Genomic DNA, 16,542 nt, shown 5'->3' with positions numbered 1-16,542 from the left:
GCTTAGCAGGAATGCTCCCCTGGCCAGCATGGAAGGCTTTGGGGTTCCTTTCCAACACCTCTATCACCAGTACAACACAGAAATCCAGGGCTAGGGAAATGGCCGCATCCGTGAGCACCTGCCACTCACTCACAAGGACCTTTGGATCTCCTTTTGGAGCTGTGGTGTGAGCCTGAGTTCCCGTAGCTCGAAAGGCAGAGACAGAAGAATGGATCTGTGGGACCGACTGCCCAGCCAGTCCAACAGTCAGTGAGCTCCAGGTCAGTGAAAGACTGTCTCTCAGGAAGGTGGAGGGCTGGCAGGAGGGCTGGCAGGGCTGGTGAGCGGCCTGGAGCAGGTGAGAGTGTGTTTCAGGACGGGGTCAATGGTTCCCAACCACCTGTAACTCCAGCCCCAGGGGATCTGACACCTCGAGCCTCCAGGGTACCTGCCTGTGTGTGGACACACCCACCCACCCCTTGCTCTTCCAGAGAGGCCTCCCTCTGTCACTCAAGTCAGCTCCTTTCTGGAGCTGGGGGAGAGGAAAGCTCTGTTTCCTGTTGTTTCTCCATGGAGATTGGTGGCCAGCAGTCCTGAAGATAACTGCACTTGCGAAATATTCTGAAGGCCTAGGAGAAGCCATTTTTATTTATGCAGGGAGACCATACCAGGCAGAGCATTACGGCCTAAGGCAGCCACAGAGGTTGGGAATCAGCACGCTCAGTCCTGGTGTGTGTCCCCACCGAGGCAGGTCTGGGTCTATCTCCAGCACCTTTGGCTCTGTGAGGCCACTGCAGCTAGGGTCAATTCAGGGATAAGTTCTGTTTCTTCCAGGATGCTTGCTCTGACTCCACCCCCTCACACCAGGCTGAGGCCACTCTATCTCTCGGGCCTCAGGTCACAGTGTGCATGTTCTTGGTCTGGCCACTCTTGTTCTGAGACTGGGTGTCTTGTAGCCCAGGCTGGCCCTAACCTTGAACTTCGATTTTCCTGTCTCCACCTCTCAGGCGCCAGCATGGCAGGCGTTCCAAGCACTGTATTGGGCCAGCCACGCACTGCAATGGTTTGACTTGGTGACCTTGAGAACAGAGTCCATGTAGACTCAGGTTGCCAAAATAGCATTTAGTTATTATCATTGCGTGTGCATGGGTGTTTTGTCTGCACACATGTGTTTACAATGTGTTCAGTGCCTGCAGGAGTCAGAAGAGGGTGTCAGATCCCCGGGAACTAGAGTTACAGATGGTTGTTAACTGCTGTGTGGGTGCTGGGTGGGTCCTTTCCACTAGAGCAGCAAGTGCTTAAACCTGTGAGCCAGCTCTTCAGTTTCAAGACAGCATTTTAAAAATAACTTGAATGAGGCTTAGAGAAAATGACCCCACCTCTCCTGACTTCACTTTTCCTACTCTGAAATGGGCACAACGATGAAAGTTATTTTATTTCTTCATTTTATCTTGTTTTTGTTTGTTCTGTTTTGTTTTTGAAACAGGGTGTCTTTAGGTAGTCCTGCCTGTCCCAGAGCTTGCTCTTTAAATCAGACTGGCCTCAAACCCGAAAAGAGATCCTCCTGCCTCTGCCTTCACATGTTGGGATTAGAAGTGTGTGCTAGCACACTTGGCTCAGAGCTAGTTTGTGCGCATGCGCATGCATTGCTAGAGATGGGACACAGAGCCTTATGCGACCTAGGTAGGTGGTCTACCAACATCCACCTCATGTTTTGTTTTAAAGTATAGCACCATTGTAAGGCATATAAAGCTTTACAGACAGGAGGGGCATTTCATGGTCAAGACTGTGTATTTCTGGGCTGGAGAGATGGCTCAGCAGTTAAGAGCACTGACTGCTCTTCCAGAGGTCCTGAGTTCAATTCCCAGCAACCCCATGGTGGCTCACAACCATCTGTAATGGGATCTGATGCCCTCTTCTGGTGTGTTTGAAGACAATGACAGTATATTCACATACATAAAATAAATACATTTTTAACAACAACAACAAAAAGACTGTGTATGTCTTTTCCAGAAGGATCCATGTTCAGTTCCCAGAATCTGTAACTCTAGCTTCAGGGGGCCTGCTACCTCTGACCTCTGAGGATACACACACACACACACACACACACACACACACACACCTTACAAAATAAAAGACATCATCCAGATCTGTGAATAGAACAGTACTGACCCTGGGGAAGTTCTCCTTCCCTCCTTTCCCACCTGAGGACGCCTCCCAGACTGCTGTCTAATATCCAATGTGAAGTTTTCAGTTTTTCCCAGAACCTCTCGGAATAGCACAGTGTGTGCTTCACAGAGCCTTGGGGGATGTGTTGGGTGGGAGGTTTGGCACCATGCTACCACTGTCTTAATTTGTGTGTGTGTACACACACACTGTAAAGTAATGAGAGCTGAGCAAGACGTGATGCACACAATGTTTTAGGAATTACAGGATGTCTGCACATGCTTGTGCGCGTGCCCGCGCTAAGATGAACTCAGGCTGTGCCAGAGGTGGTTCACAGGGACGCACAGACTGGGGCCACTAGAGGGCGCTGCTTTGAGCATTCCTACCTGGCCCTTGGTGTTCAAAGGTCTGCATTTTAGGACAGGCAGGGACTGTGGCTGGGATCCCCCACCACCTGTCTTATTTCTGCAGTAGAATCTGTTCTTATCAGTCCCCCTGCCTGCTCCGGCCTCGCTGCCCTCATGTGCATTTATTGATGTCGGTCTCTGGTAGATGGCCCGGGCATGGGTTAATCCTTTCTCAGATCTTTCAGCCCACAGCTAGGTGCATGTGTCCCTAGTCACACTGTACCAGGACTGATGGCACTGTGGCTATAACACTCCCTTTAGAGACTTGTCCCGCAGTGATTGCCTTCCTGGCTGGATCTCAGGGACCATCCTTCCTCCTGTCCCCTGAAGCCATCCAGCTTCCTCCTGCCTGCTCCACGTGGCAGCAAGATGCTTCTGGAATGAGAACCAGCCATCTTCTTTTGAATGCTTTCCCACGCTTGGCTTGGACACCAGGTTCCTCAATGGTGGTCCGCAGGGCTCTGAGGCATCTGGCAGCCACCTGCTGCCTGTCATCACTCCCTGGCTCCCTCTGGGGTCCTGAAATACAATACCCTTCAGTTACCTCGGAGGGCTGAGCCCTCTGTGTATGCTGCTCCCACTGGCCCTGCCTGGTATCCTCCGCAGGGATGCCTGCTGCACACACCTCAGACTTCCCACCACTCAGGAGGCTGTGGATGGTAGCACTGTACCTGACTCCTGAGCCCGGGCACTGCGCATGTCTGCTCATGGGTTCGCACAGCGCTATGGCACCGCGCAGGTCTGACCGCTCACACAGCGCTCTCCTTTACACTCCGAACTGCTCTACATCACGGACTGCTGCTGTTCTTCACGCAGCTCTCCACTCAGGGCCACCTGTTCCCGCGACCTTGCTGTTCAGAACTCTGCGAGGACCAGTGTGACGGCTCAGTGGGTAAAGGGATTTGTCCGCAAGCCTGATGACCTGGGTTTGATTCCTGAGGCTCCCAGGGTGGAAGGAGAGAGTTGACTCCTGCAAGTTGTCCCTTGACCACACCACACACGCCATTGAATGCACACCTCACCCCCAGATACATAAATGTAAACATAAAAAAAACCCATGGCAGTGACAAGTTTCAAGTCTGTCACTGACACACATATGAATAAAGCTGTAAGGTAAGGTTTAGAAGCAGGACTGCCAAGGTCTCACCAAGGACATGCTCAGTTTAATGTCACCTCCTAAGTGCTCCTTGAGGAAGGGAGGCATTTTGTCGTGGAGTTCTAAGCTTGCTCATGGTCTCCCAACCCTGAGTGGTGCAGGGTCGCACAGCAGATTTCTTGTATCAGAGTGATAGGGTGTGGTATTCTCTCACCTTTGTTATTTGTGAAGTATTTCTCATTTTGGAAGTTTTTTTTCTTTCCTTTTTAACTTTTTTTGTTTGTTTGTCTTTTTGTTTTTGTTTTTAGAGATAGGGTTTCTCTGTGTAAGCCTGGCTGTCCTGGAACTCACTCTGTAGACCAGGCTGGCCTCGAACTCAGAAATCCCCCTGCCTCTGCCTCCCAAGTGCTGGGATTAAAGGCGTGGGCCACCATTGCCCGGCAACTTTTTATTTTTAATTTGATTGTTCTGTTTTCAGATTGTGTCTCCCTGCAAAGCTGTCCTTGGGGAGAAGACAATTGGGCCCACCCTGATAGGGTACGGGAGGCAGACCAAGAACCAATCCAAGTCTGTCTTGGTGAACTTCCGGGTGCAGGGGTGAGGGACCCTTACAGGAATGTGGGTGACTATACAGAGCATAGGTGAGACGTTCTTACAGGAACGTGGGTCCCTCCCCTCCAAGCATCTGCAAGGCTGCAGCCCCTCCTCATGAATTTTCTTTGCTTGCCCATTTTCAGGCCTTTTGGACACTCCAGAAGATTTAGCCACCACATGAAGCAGGGTACTGCGTCAGCTTGCCACGACCTAGGATCATCGGGGAAGAGAAGCACAATGAAGGACTGTCTATATGGTGCTGGCCTGTTGACATGTCTGTGAGGGATTGTCTTTACTACGTTAATTACATTAGCTGATGTGAAAAGACCCAGTCCAAGCACAAACAAGTAGCGTGCATGCGGTCACCCTCTCTGCTCTCGACTCTGGATGTGACTAGCTGCTTCAAGCTCCCGCCCTGGGACTGATCTGACATTATGGATTGTAATTTGGAACCTTAGGATGCTTTCACCAAGATACTTTATTTCGGCAACAAAAAATGGAGCTAGGAAAGGTACACCGGGCACATCCTCCTATGAGGCCCCAGTAGGCCTGAGCCCTGTGCAGGCTCTGCCGCTGGGCCTTACTGTCAGTTACTATATCCTGCCTGCAGCCAGAGTTGCTTGAAAACCCTGTTGAGGAACTACAGACCGGCTGCTGTGCGCATGCTCATGTGTGTGAGGTTGCTATGCGCATGCTCATGTGCTTGCGTAGGACCCACGGATGTCCTCTTCTACCGATCCTGTCCTGACATGGGCTCACGCCACACATGGGATCAATGGTCCTCCAGGAAGTCCTTGTCAACTTTTTCAAATGGTCACCCAAATTCGTACATCTCTGTCCCGAGCACGTGGGAAACGAGCCAGTTTCCCAGCAGACGTAGGCGCTGGGGTTGTCCTCATTTTACCGAGCACCGAGAGGTTAAGTCACCCACTCAAAGCCGCACAGCTGGCCTGGTGGGAGGGCTTTTAGAACGACAGTTCACCAGAATCCATCTGGTTCTGCAAAACTGGCCAAACTCCCAGGAGCTGTTTCCAAAAGGCGCCCGTATGTGGCCACTCACTGCTGCTCGGCCAGCTTGGGCATCAGGGCCGGGGGACTTGTAATGCCAGACAGTGATTCTGAAAAGCAGCTGAGACTTGGGGGACCCTGGCTGGTGGCTTTCTCTAGATGGCCATAAGAATTTTCTCCACAGGACTAAACCGACAATGGAAAACAAACCCACCTACCACTTCCTGTTTAGAGGAGAGAAGAGAGAGGGCTTCATGGATGCTGTTATGGAATTTTCTAAGTACACCGACGTTCTCGGAGCCGAGTTATTAGAATACAACTTCATCCGCAGAGTCCAGAGCACAGAGCTGGGATAGATAGGATGGATGCGTGGGGGATGGGACGGGAGGCTGAGGGTGGGGTCTGTCTGCATCTCAAAGGTTTCAGAGGCTGATAATGATGCTCTGGGGTCCCCTGTTCTGCACACATCCCATTAGCTGTACCTTAGCCGTGGGGCAAATCCTTGCTGCAAAAAGCTGCGGGGGAAATATTAACCAGCGGCAGGCCTCCTGATGATTCTGTCTTTATGTGGATTCTGGGGTACTTAGCTTAGGTACCAGGCTTGCACGGTAAGTGTCTTTATCCACGGGGCCATCTTGCCAACTCTGCCCCACCTTGTTTTTGGAGGCAGGGTCTCACGAAGGAGACCCTTACTTCTGCTAGGCTGCCTGGCCATGGAGCCCTAGAGGTCCCATTGTCCCCACCTGCCCAGGCCTGGGACTACAAGACCCTGCCACCTCACCTGGCCTTTACTGGGCTGTAGAAGCTTAACCCACAATCTCGGGCTTTCATTGCAGGCAGCTGACTGTCTGAGCCATCTCCCCTGCTCCTGCCCCCAGGCTTTACAGAAGAGCATAAAGTTTGGACTCTGGGACACAACACATTCCTCACCCCCTGGAGGAGCCCTGTGCCATATGGTTTCAGAATCGAATCTAACCATGACTGCCAACTTCAGGAGGCCCCACTTGGCTGGTCTCTGGCTTGGGCTATGCCGTATGGCTGGATAATGCAATAAGCACATGTGGGCCTTTGCATTATCAACAGTAATAGATCAGAGCCAACAAGGCTTATTTTAAATTTTTTTCTCTGGAGTGTTGTCATCAGGGTCAGAGTAGACATTAATTAATAGTTTGCTGATTATGTAAGAAGCCACATGTGGGGAGTCAGATTGCTTTTGGCTGGAGACTCTGACTCTCTCGGCAACGCTTGTACCAGATGAGGGTAGGAATTGTGGACCAAGATGAGGAGGGTGGACTTGGTCTCAGGGGCACAAGGGAGCCAGCCATGCAGGAGGTTAGAACAGGAGAGAGCCCTGAACAGCATTTAATAGTAAATCCTAGCTACAAGGTGGTAGGCAGGAAGAGAATGATTTAGACAATGTTTGGGGGATTCCAACATGAACCACAAAAACCTGGAGTAAAGATTGTCACACTTAAAACTCCGGCCCATGGCCAGGCAGTGGTGGCGCACGCCTTTAATCCTAGCACTCAGGAGGCAGAGGCAGGCGGATTTCTGAGTTCGAGGCCAGCCTGGTCTACAGAGTGAGTTCCAGGACAGCCAGGGCTACACAGAGAAACCCTGTCTCAACCTCCATCCATCAGGACCTTTCCTACCTATGCTGTCCTGTCTAAGCCATGTTCTTCTTTTAAAAGCACACTTCTTTTCCTTAAGTAAATGTTTATTTTTGAGACAGGCGCTCAGGCCAGCACTGAATGCTCTAAAAAGTGTAATATCAGGTGCTAAACTCCTAGTCTCTTGCCTTTACACTGAGTGGTGTGTGTGTGTGTGTGTGTGTGTGTGTGTGTGTGTGTGCTCGTGTACCCACCCCAGCTAACCTAGGACTTTGTATGTGCTAACCTGAACAAGCCCTCTACCGGGTTACCTGTTTAATCCCAAATAAGTTTAGTTTCTAGATTTAATGTGTGTGTGTGTGTGTGTGTGTGTGTGTGTGTGTGTGTGTGTGTGTGTGTATGTTTGTGTGTGTTGCCCTTGGAGACCAGAGGAAGAAATCAGATGCCCTGGAGCTGGAGTTACAGGTGGTTGTGAGCTGCCAAGTGGATGCTGGGAACTGAACTCCAGGCCTTTGGCAGAAACCAAAAGTAATCCTACTCACGGAGTGGTCTCTTCAGCCCGAGAATTTAGCTTTTAAAGGAAACTGTCTTACTCCACTGTGCTCAGCATACCAGCCAAGGCTTTGCTGCCACTAAAGAGACCCCAGATTCTCAGCAGCTTGTTGACAACACTCTCTCCCTCCAGGGTTGCTGGTGGCTGTCCTTGAACTCCTTCCTGGTCCTATAGCCTCAGCCTCTGAAGTGTTGGGGTCACAGAAGAGCACCCACACCCACTGTATGACTGGCTGGTTCTGAGATGGCTACATCTCCTGTCCGAGTCTCATCCACCCCTGTTCCAACACAGACTTAGGAGCACAACTCTGACAAGCCATTGCTGCCGCAGAGAGAAGAGTCAGACCCAAGGATGACTTCCAAAGATCCTGTTCAGAAGTTCAGCTCGCCTAGTTAAAATCTATGCCATGCCTTTGACCACATGGCCTGTGATGGGAGCCAGGCTCTTGGTCTGTTGTAGTGTGATGTCATCATTGGATCAACCTTGTCCACTGCATGGGGCCATCCTTATCAGGTCTGTGGACCTCAGACATTCCCTAACAGAAGTGGGTGGGGGAAGGAGGCATCAGACCCTCGCTTGAGTGTCTCAGGCCCTTTCTCAGCCATTTGAACTCAACTCTGCCCTAATTGGTGTGTGTGTGTGGTGTGTAGTGTGTGTGGTGTGTAGTGTGTGTGGTGTGTAGTGTGTGTGGTGTGTAGTGTATGTGTGAGTGTATACGAGCGTGTGCGTGTGTATGTGTTGTGGCGTGTGCCCTGACATCTGAGCCTGGCGCTGTTTCTGTGAGCATCAGATGGGCATTTGCGGAGCGATACTGAGAACCATGAGCAGTTCCAGGCGCGCCCGCCAGGTGTCGCCCCCTCCCAGCGATCGGAAGGCGCGGCGCGCAGGCGGCGGGCACCTGGGACCCGGGGCACTGCAACCTGCTCCAGCCCGCGCCTGTTCACGCGGGCGGGCGGGCGCCCAGGTAAGTTGCTTCCAAGCCGTTGCTGCCCACGAGCTGCCCAGCATTTCTCTATGCCTCGTGTCGTACAGACGGGAAATGAGGCTGAGAGAGTTGTGGAGCCTCAGGGGCCCCAGCTAGTAAATGAGAGACAGAATTCCACCTCCGACTGAGTCAGACACAGAACTGAGTTCCGACACCCAGCAGGAGGCAGTAGTATTCACGTTATTTTTAATAGGTATTCCACCTCAGACAGACACTAGGCAAAAGAACCCAGGGGACTGCAAAAGTTTGTTTGTTGTTTTAATCACTTAACTACACCTTGAAAATTATCATTATTTGGATTTTAAAAATCTCTAGGAAGTTGAGGCGGGAGGATCACGAGTTGAAGAACAGCTTGGACTTCATAGAAGAGATCCTCACCTCCAAGGAGGCGGAGGGGGAGGAGAAGGAAGAGGAGGAAGAAGAGGAGGAGGGAAAGGAGGAGGAGGAGGAGAGAGAGGAGGAGGAGGAGGGGAGGGAGAGTGGGAGGGGGAGTGGGAGGAAAACTACCCACTCTCAGGTCTTGAGGCAGGTCTTTCTTGACAATGATTTTATTCTCATTTCTCATTGAAATCTTCATGGGCTGGCAAGATGGCTCAGTAGGTAAAGGTGCTTGCTGCCAAGCTGGATAAACTTGATCCCACAGATACACACAGGATGGGAAGTGACTGCTTCTGCAAGCTGTCTTCTGACCTTCACAAACATGCTGTCCTGTGTGTGTATGCACACACGCACACACACACACACACACACACACACACACACACAAATAAAAAAATGTAATTTCTTTAACATCTCTTCTTCTTCTTCTTCTTCTTCTTCTTCTTCTTCTTCTTCTTCTTCTTCCTTCTCCTCTTCCTCCTCCTCCTCCTCCTCCTTCTCCTCCTTCTTCTCCTTCTCCTTCTCCTTCTCCTTCTCCTTCTCCTTCTTCTTCTTCTTCTTCTGGTTTTTCAAGACAGGGTTTCTCTGTGTAGCCCTTACTGTCCTGGAACTCGATTTGTAGACCAGGCTAGCCTTGAACTCACAGAGATATTCCTGCCTCTGCCTCCTGGTTGCTGGGATTAAAGGCATGCACCACCATGCCTGGGGTGATCTTTTAATCTTAAAATAAATCAGCTAAGAAATGAACACCATATGGGAAAATATCGCAATAGAAAACTGAGGCAGAGAGAGTGGGGACAGGGTGATTTTGTAGTACATGGCTTGTAAGTGTGGAGTCACAAATCTACCCTAGACTGAGTCAGAGGGTTAGGACTTGGTTGCCCAGAGACAGAGAGTGGGTTGTTCTCAGCTTCTGCTGACCGCCGGACCCCATGCCTCCCCTCCAGCTCCCGTCTAGCAAACCCTCACAGTCACTGTGTCTCAGGAATTGTTGCTCAGAGAACCAGGAGGTAGGTGCTAGGCACGTGAGCAGATTCCTGTCCTCCCGCAGGCTCCACACCCTGTTCTGAGCAAGTTTGTTTTCTTTTTGTCCTCTTCACAATGCACCTTGGTGATCCCTCCAGACCAACACCAGGAACACACGCTTCACACATTCCACAGTCTGAACCTAAACTCCAACCTCGCTGGGTCCCTGGCCATAGCAGGACATGTCTCCAGGTTTTGTAGGTAACGAACACCATGCAATTTACACGCATGCATTCAAGCCACTGGTCTGTTTCCTCTGATGCATTCCTAGCGACTCCGCTCTCTGTCATAGGACACGGGCTTTTGGAACTTCCACAATGATTGTCTAAATGTTCAAGGTTGAGCCTACTCAGGGACATTCAGCCCAGCCGCCAGGGAGGCCCTGGCTTCTCCTGCCTGGAGCCCAGGACCACTGCAGTCAGACTTTATTTCTACCTAGCTAGTGGAGAACATAATGTCCCCAATGTCTATCCTGGAGCATTCATTCATTTTATGTTAGGGTTGGAGTTTTAAAATGCATGTCCAGGACCAGTGAGGACCAGTGAGGTGGCTCAATGGGTGAAGGAACTTGCCACGGAGCCATCTGATGACTTGAGTTCGATTCCCTGGACATGTATGGTGGAAGGAGAGAACAGACTTCCATAAGAGTCATTTGAACACACACACACACACACACACACACGCACGCACACACACACACACACACACATGCACACACACAGATGCACATGCACACACACACAGACACATAGACACACAGACACACACATGCACAGACACACACACACACACGCATAGACACACACATGCACACACACAGACACACATGCACACACACACACACACGCCATGGCATGCACATGCCCTTTCTGACCAAATACATTTGAAAACATATGTTCTAAGAAATGTGTGTGTGGGCCATTTGACTTGCTTTTCTGTAGAGAAGCTGAGGGGGTTTTTTTGTTTATTTGTTTGTTTTTTCTGTTTTTCTATGTCTACTGAGCAGTCGTATTTCTTACAACTTGGCAGGATTACTTCTTAAATGTTTATTTTGAGGCAGGAGCTCGCTCTGTAGCCCAAGGGCTGAAATGACAGGCGTGTGCTCCTACTTGGGGCTGGGGTCTTCATAGGGCTGAGCAGAGACTTTGGTATCACATGTTAGCAGTGCACATGGTTTAAGCATGATGAAGAAACAAAGATGGAATCCATGGGCCATGGTGGTTTGCCCTCTCTTATGTAACATGTGCCTTTGCACTAAAATTATTTATTGATGTCTGTTTAAGGATTTTTAGTCTGGAACTAGGGATGTGGCTCAGGGGATCATGAAGCCTTGGGTTCGACCCCCAGAAATGCATACACTGGTCCTGGTGGCTCATGCTTGTAATCCGTGTACCTGGGAGGTGTAATAGGAAAGTCAGAAGTCCAAGGTCATCCTTGAGAACATACCAAGATGGACAGCTGTGGCTCTGATGAACATAGCATCTGATCCACACCACCCTCCATGCAATCTTAAGAAGACCCTGCCAACAAGACTGACAACCCGTTCCAGCCCCATTTTACAGATGGGCAAGCTGAGGCCTATGAGAGTCAGGTTTCGCCCGAGGTCTCACGGCTGCTGAGTGACAGAGTGCTCAATTCCACGTCCATACGTCTTTGCCACTTCTGCCATTACCCTCTGTGACCCCAAGCCTCCTCATTGCCATGCTTCTGCCTGAGGGGTAGCCATGGTGAACCTAGAGGGTTCCCACTAGCTACCCTCGGCCGGAAGTACATGTAGTCCAAGGTCCCGGCCACTGGGAGGCGCTAGAGACATGTTCCTTGCCTGGTGTGTAGTGCCAGGAACAGCCTCCCTCCAGGCATCCTGGGAGAAGTCTCAGGGGCTTGAAGATCCTGCTAGCTTGGTGGCTCAGGGCCAGAGGGACTGTCTCCTGTCACACGTGGGCAGTTCCTTCAGCCTCCACTTCCCTACAGGGACTTCAGGATTGCAGAGCTCTGTGACTCCAGCCCAGCTCAGCTGGGGACGTGCTTTCCTGCGGCCCGGGCTCCTGGCTCCATCATCGTTCACTGGGGGCGGAGCCGTTCTGTACCCAGTAGGGAGTTTAACAGAAGCGGTAGCTCTTCCCACTGAAATAGCATCCAAGCTGTCTCTCGACTTCTCCGTGTGCCCGTGGGAGGGCAGCACGTGCCCCCGCGGATGAGAATTTGTTTTGCGCAGGTCGCATAGGGGACAGAAGCCAACTCTGGCCGGGAGCTTCACACACAGGGACAGATCAGTGGCCTGTGAGGCAAGGTTGGGCGCCAGGCACCATTGCTTTTTACAGAGGGTGGAAGCTCAAAGAGGTTCTGAACCTGGCCACTCAGCTTCTGCGCCCCTGACCGCTATGCCCAGTGGTCCAGCAGGAGACCGCGCATCGTTCATGGCTTCCTTCCTTCATGGTTCATCGTTCATGTATCCTTCACTCACACAACACACACCCTGGTTGTTAGTTTTCTTTTCTATGTTATTTACTGTGTATGTGGACACACGCACATACTATTGTGTGTATGTAGAGGACTGAGGACAGTTGTGTGGAATCGGTTCTTTCTTCCCCACACGGGTTTTGGGTATAGAACTCGGGCAGTCAGATTTGGCAGCAAGCTCCTTACCCACTGAGCTCTCTTGCAGGCCCCCTGCTGTCACTTCCTCAGTTATCATTTTGGTGTTTTGAGTCAGGATCTCAGTGTGTAGCCCAGGCTGTCCTCAAAATCTTCCTGCTTCCCGAGTGTTACGATTCCAGGTGTGAGCCACATGCCTGACTTAGTCTCTCCACTTTTGATGAAGAGCCAGGTTTAGAAGCAGATTTCGTTTCCCCTCTGGTTTTGTTATGAGGGAAACACTGGTGCCTAGGAAATGGGGAGTGGGGGGTCCCCTGGGGCCAAGATCATTGTTTCTGATTCAATTTTGCAAGAAAATCTATAAACACTTTAATGTGAGTTTCCTAATGTTTAATGGGACTTCATTAAGAAATTAAAACCCGGGAAGACAGCTCATGACTGGAGCCTGCTGCCGCAGAGAGCTGCCGGCCCACAGACTTCCCCAGGACACGGGAACAGTCGCCAGGGACAGACATGCTCTCCCCCTGCTTCTCAGCAATGGTTTCTTCATCTTGTCTTGCTTGTCCTACCCTTCTATTGTCTACTAATCTGTCATTCACCTGTCCTTCAGCCTACCCAGGCACCTACCCACCATCCACACCCCCCATGCATCCACTCCCACCCACACACCATCCACCCATTCACCCGTCAGTCAGCCACCATTCCCTCACCCTCCCACAACCACACACACCATCTACTCACTCACACACACACACGTCTGCCCATCAACCAGTCCTTCCCCCATCCACCCATCTACTCGTCAATCCATCCTTCATCCACGCATCCACCATCATCGGCCCATCAGTTCAATGGGTTCTTTTTGTCTACCAAACCCTAGGCCAAGTCCTTGGGTCACAGTGAAAGCCAGCATCCAGTTCCTGTCCTCCTGAAGCTCACCACCCAGTCCCTCGGACATGAGAGGAAAACCAGAGACAACGATAGAACCAGACAGTGTTCCATTTGGATTCTGTCTGTCAGCGGTCATGGGCAAACTCTTAAAGGTTGGAGCCTCTTTTCTTTCTGTGACACGGGCTGTCCTTTCCATTTTATATTGCTGTGACAAAATACTGGAGACCTGGTAGCTGTTAAGTAACCATGGGTTATCTTGGCCCACGGTTCTACAGGAAGGAAAGTCCAAAGTCACGAGGTCCCATCCGGCTGCTTCAAAACACGGCAGAAATCACAGGGCAAAGGCGTAAGTGGAGAACACTGGCGGAGACAGAGGCTGGCCCCATCACTGGGAGCTCCTGCAGACTCCACTCAGCTACCCTGAGACCACTGGGCACTTCATAATGTCCCGCCTTCGACAGCCAACAGGCAGCCTGGGGACAAAGGACATCCGGACACCTGTGGGGGATTGGGAGGGTAGGGATGATGGTGAGTGACCAGGGGGGGGGCAGCTGAGGACGTGGCTCTCTAGTGGTCTCAGTGGGCTTTTTGTGGGAGGGGGTATCAGAACACCCCATACTCGGAGTCAAGCTCTGGGGTCAGTTTGTGGCTGTCTAGCACTAAGTCCCCTGCCCCAATACTGCCTCCCCAAACCCCTCGTTACTCTGAAGGGATCCACCACTTCTGGCTCCTGTGTGGGAAAAGCCACAGAACGGAAGGCTGTGGCCCCTTTTTTGCTGGATTTGCTGTGATTTAAGTTCCCATTTCAATAGAAACTATGCTTTTGGAGGACATTAGGAAAACACATCAAACACGAAAGAAGAAAAAATATTTCTTGTTTCATCCCTTCTGCTGCGACCACAGTAAAACAAGGCATTGTTGTTTTCTTCCCCCAAGCCAGGCTCCTGAGGGGCGTGTGTGTGTGTGTGTGTGTGTGTGTGTGTGTTGTGCATGTGTTAATCCTGTGGTGTTTTTCTGTCCCAGGCCCCCCTTCCCAGAATCATCTTCACGAACATAGTTGGAGGCCGCTTTGGTTTGTCTGCCAGATGTAAAGTGAGCTGTGTTGGGCTTGGGGTGAGGCGGGGAGCCACGTGTAATAATGGTGCTGACTGAGCCTAGGATGCCCGGCACCTCTAAGTGAGTGTGTATTAACTGTCATCTTTCTCCCATCCTGATGTGACATATGTATTATCACTGCTTGCTTTCCAGATGGGAGAAACTGAGGTAGCATGGGATTCTACCAGGTCAGCCGCAGAGCCCGGGCTCTGGCCATGCTGGGTCACACTCAAACAAGTGACCACAGCTTGGACAGGAAGGCTATGGCGACAGATGGTGCTCTGAAAGAGGGACCTGAATCCTTTGGAGCATCTGGGAGGAGGATCTGACGTGAGTGGGGGGGGGGGCGGGAGGTGAGGACAGAAGGCAGAAGGAACAGTGCTCTGGACTCCGGCTAGGGAGGGGCAGAACTGGGTGGTGGCCGTAATCGATTTGGATTTCCTGAGGAGCCAGAGAGTTCAAGCAGGACCTGACATAGCTGGGGAGGCCTTGGGTCCCCTGCTCTCACCTGGTACCTACCTGTCCCCCCTGCACACCAGATCCCAAGCACATTTTTTGGAGACAAGGTCTCAGGAAGCCTGAGCCGGCAAGGATGACTTTAAAGTTCTAACTCTCCTGTTCCAACTTTCGAAGTGCTGAGCTGAGATCCAGGAAGCACCGCTATGCTTGGTTTGAGCCAAGCCAGGAATGAAGTCCAGGACCTTTCGAGCTGGACAATCGCTCTACCAACGCAGCCCCCTCCCCAGCCCAGCATCCTTGTCTCTCAGCCTTCCTGGATGGGTTTGTCCCCTGTTCTGGCCCAGATCACTGCCTAGCAGGCAAGCACCACAAAGAGGTGACCATGGGTGTATGTCCACACAGTTGAAACGGTGACATTTGGCCTACCGTGCCATGCAGGTACCCGTGGAAACAGGTTCTTTGCCTGCAGGGTGCAAAGTCTCTTTGGGCTATGCCTTCAGTCCTGCGGGACGTTGCTATAACTTGCCCAGAGGGTCTGGTTTAGTTTGGGAAGCTGCCTAGATAGCCATGTGTCTGCTCTAGCTGTCCTAGGAGTTAGTGAGAAACTGTGGGCACAAGGCCGGGGTGTGGCTACCTCCAACTTCTTTTCCTCCTAAGGCAGACTGTGATCCACCACCATGGATACACTGCCCATTGCCCACTGTTCCCAAGAGCTTCATCTCCGAGCCCTGCCTATCCTGCCTAGCTGGACTCTCTGCCTTCCCTCGCTCTCAGCCCCTCAGCCTCAGCCACGCTCCGTATCTTATCAGCAAGCACTTCAGAGTTCAGGCCAAGAAGCCAAAGTCAATTTGAAAAAAAAATAAAAAGTCTATAAAAGGCCCAAACACAGCCAGCGGGAAGGCAGGGGCTGGTGAGGGGAGGAGCCTGGCGAGGGGAGGAGCCTGGGGAAGGGTGTAGACTCTGAATCCACAGCTGACCTAAGTGGCTCTGAGCCATCCTAGGGGACAGATACATAAACAGCAATGGTCCCATTCCCCAAGCAAAGGCCCGTTAATGATAGGCAGAGTCTCCAAGACAGACTCAGGTGGAAAGGCAGTAATTTTGTCATCAGACCCTTGGTTAAAGGGACAGAGCAGGACACATCCCCTCCAGCTTGCATAGAGATGTGTTGAAGCATCAAGAGATATCGGGGTGGGGTGAGGGGTTGGGAGGGGCAGGAGTCAGAAGGACACAAACTCTCATGAACCTTTTCTTGAGCCTTTTGAACAACTCAATACTGCACCAATGTGATCCTATAGGAAGAGGCGATGGGACCTGGGGGAGTCCGTTGCAGGTAACCGACCAACAGAGCAGAAGATGGGAGGGGCTTCGGTCGCAAAGGTCCTGAGCAGGGAATTCTAGCGCCCCCCCCCCCCCCCCCCCCCCCCCCCCCCCCCCCCCCCCCGTCTAGCTCCTTCTGGGGAAATGAGCTGTGTGCTAGCAAGCCTTTCTGAATTCCCTCGTGTTTTATAAATCTCCCTGTTTAAAACGTGCTTTGTGTATGTGCACTTGCGTGTGTAGCATGGGCCAGAGGACAGCCTTAAATACCTTCCACCATTTTTGTTTAGTTATTTATTTTTAGATTTTTTTCTCCCCAGACAAGATCTCACTATGTAGCCCTGGCTGGCCTGGAACTTGCTTTATAGACCAGGCTAGCCTCAAAT

General features: G+C 51.4%; 1 long non-coding RNA gene across 2 annotated transcripts; it reads left to right on the top strand.

Annotated features, from left to right (window-relative positions):
• The first annotated feature begins 8,281 nt into the window (after positions 1–8,281).
• Positions 8,282–16,245, top strand: LOC143441520 (uncharacterized). Of its 2 annotated transcripts, XR_013109028.1 has the most exons (5): positions 8,282–8,377; positions 13,275–13,437; positions 13,561–13,813; positions 14,309–14,710; positions 14,920–15,102. It is a non-coding gene; the product is annotated as an uncharacterized LOC143441520 (long non-coding RNA). The 2 variants fall into 2 exon arrangements; XR_013109029.1 differs by lacking the exons at positions 8,282–8,377; positions 13,275–13,437; positions 13,561–13,813 and adding an exon at positions 15,501–16,245 and having other exon boundaries at positions 13,820–14,710; positions 14,920–15,198.
• Positions 16,246–16,542: the final 297 nt, after the last annotated feature.

Source organism: Arvicanthis niloticus, chromosome 2 (assembly GCF_011762505.2).
Source record: "Arvicanthis niloticus isolate mArvNil1 chromosome 2, mArvNil1.pat.X, whole genome shotgun sequence".
Taxonomy (NCBI): Eukaryota; Metazoa; Chordata; class Mammalia; order Rodentia; family Muridae; genus Arvicanthis; species Arvicanthis niloticus.
This window is presented reverse-complemented; position numbering and strand designations above follow the sequence as displayed.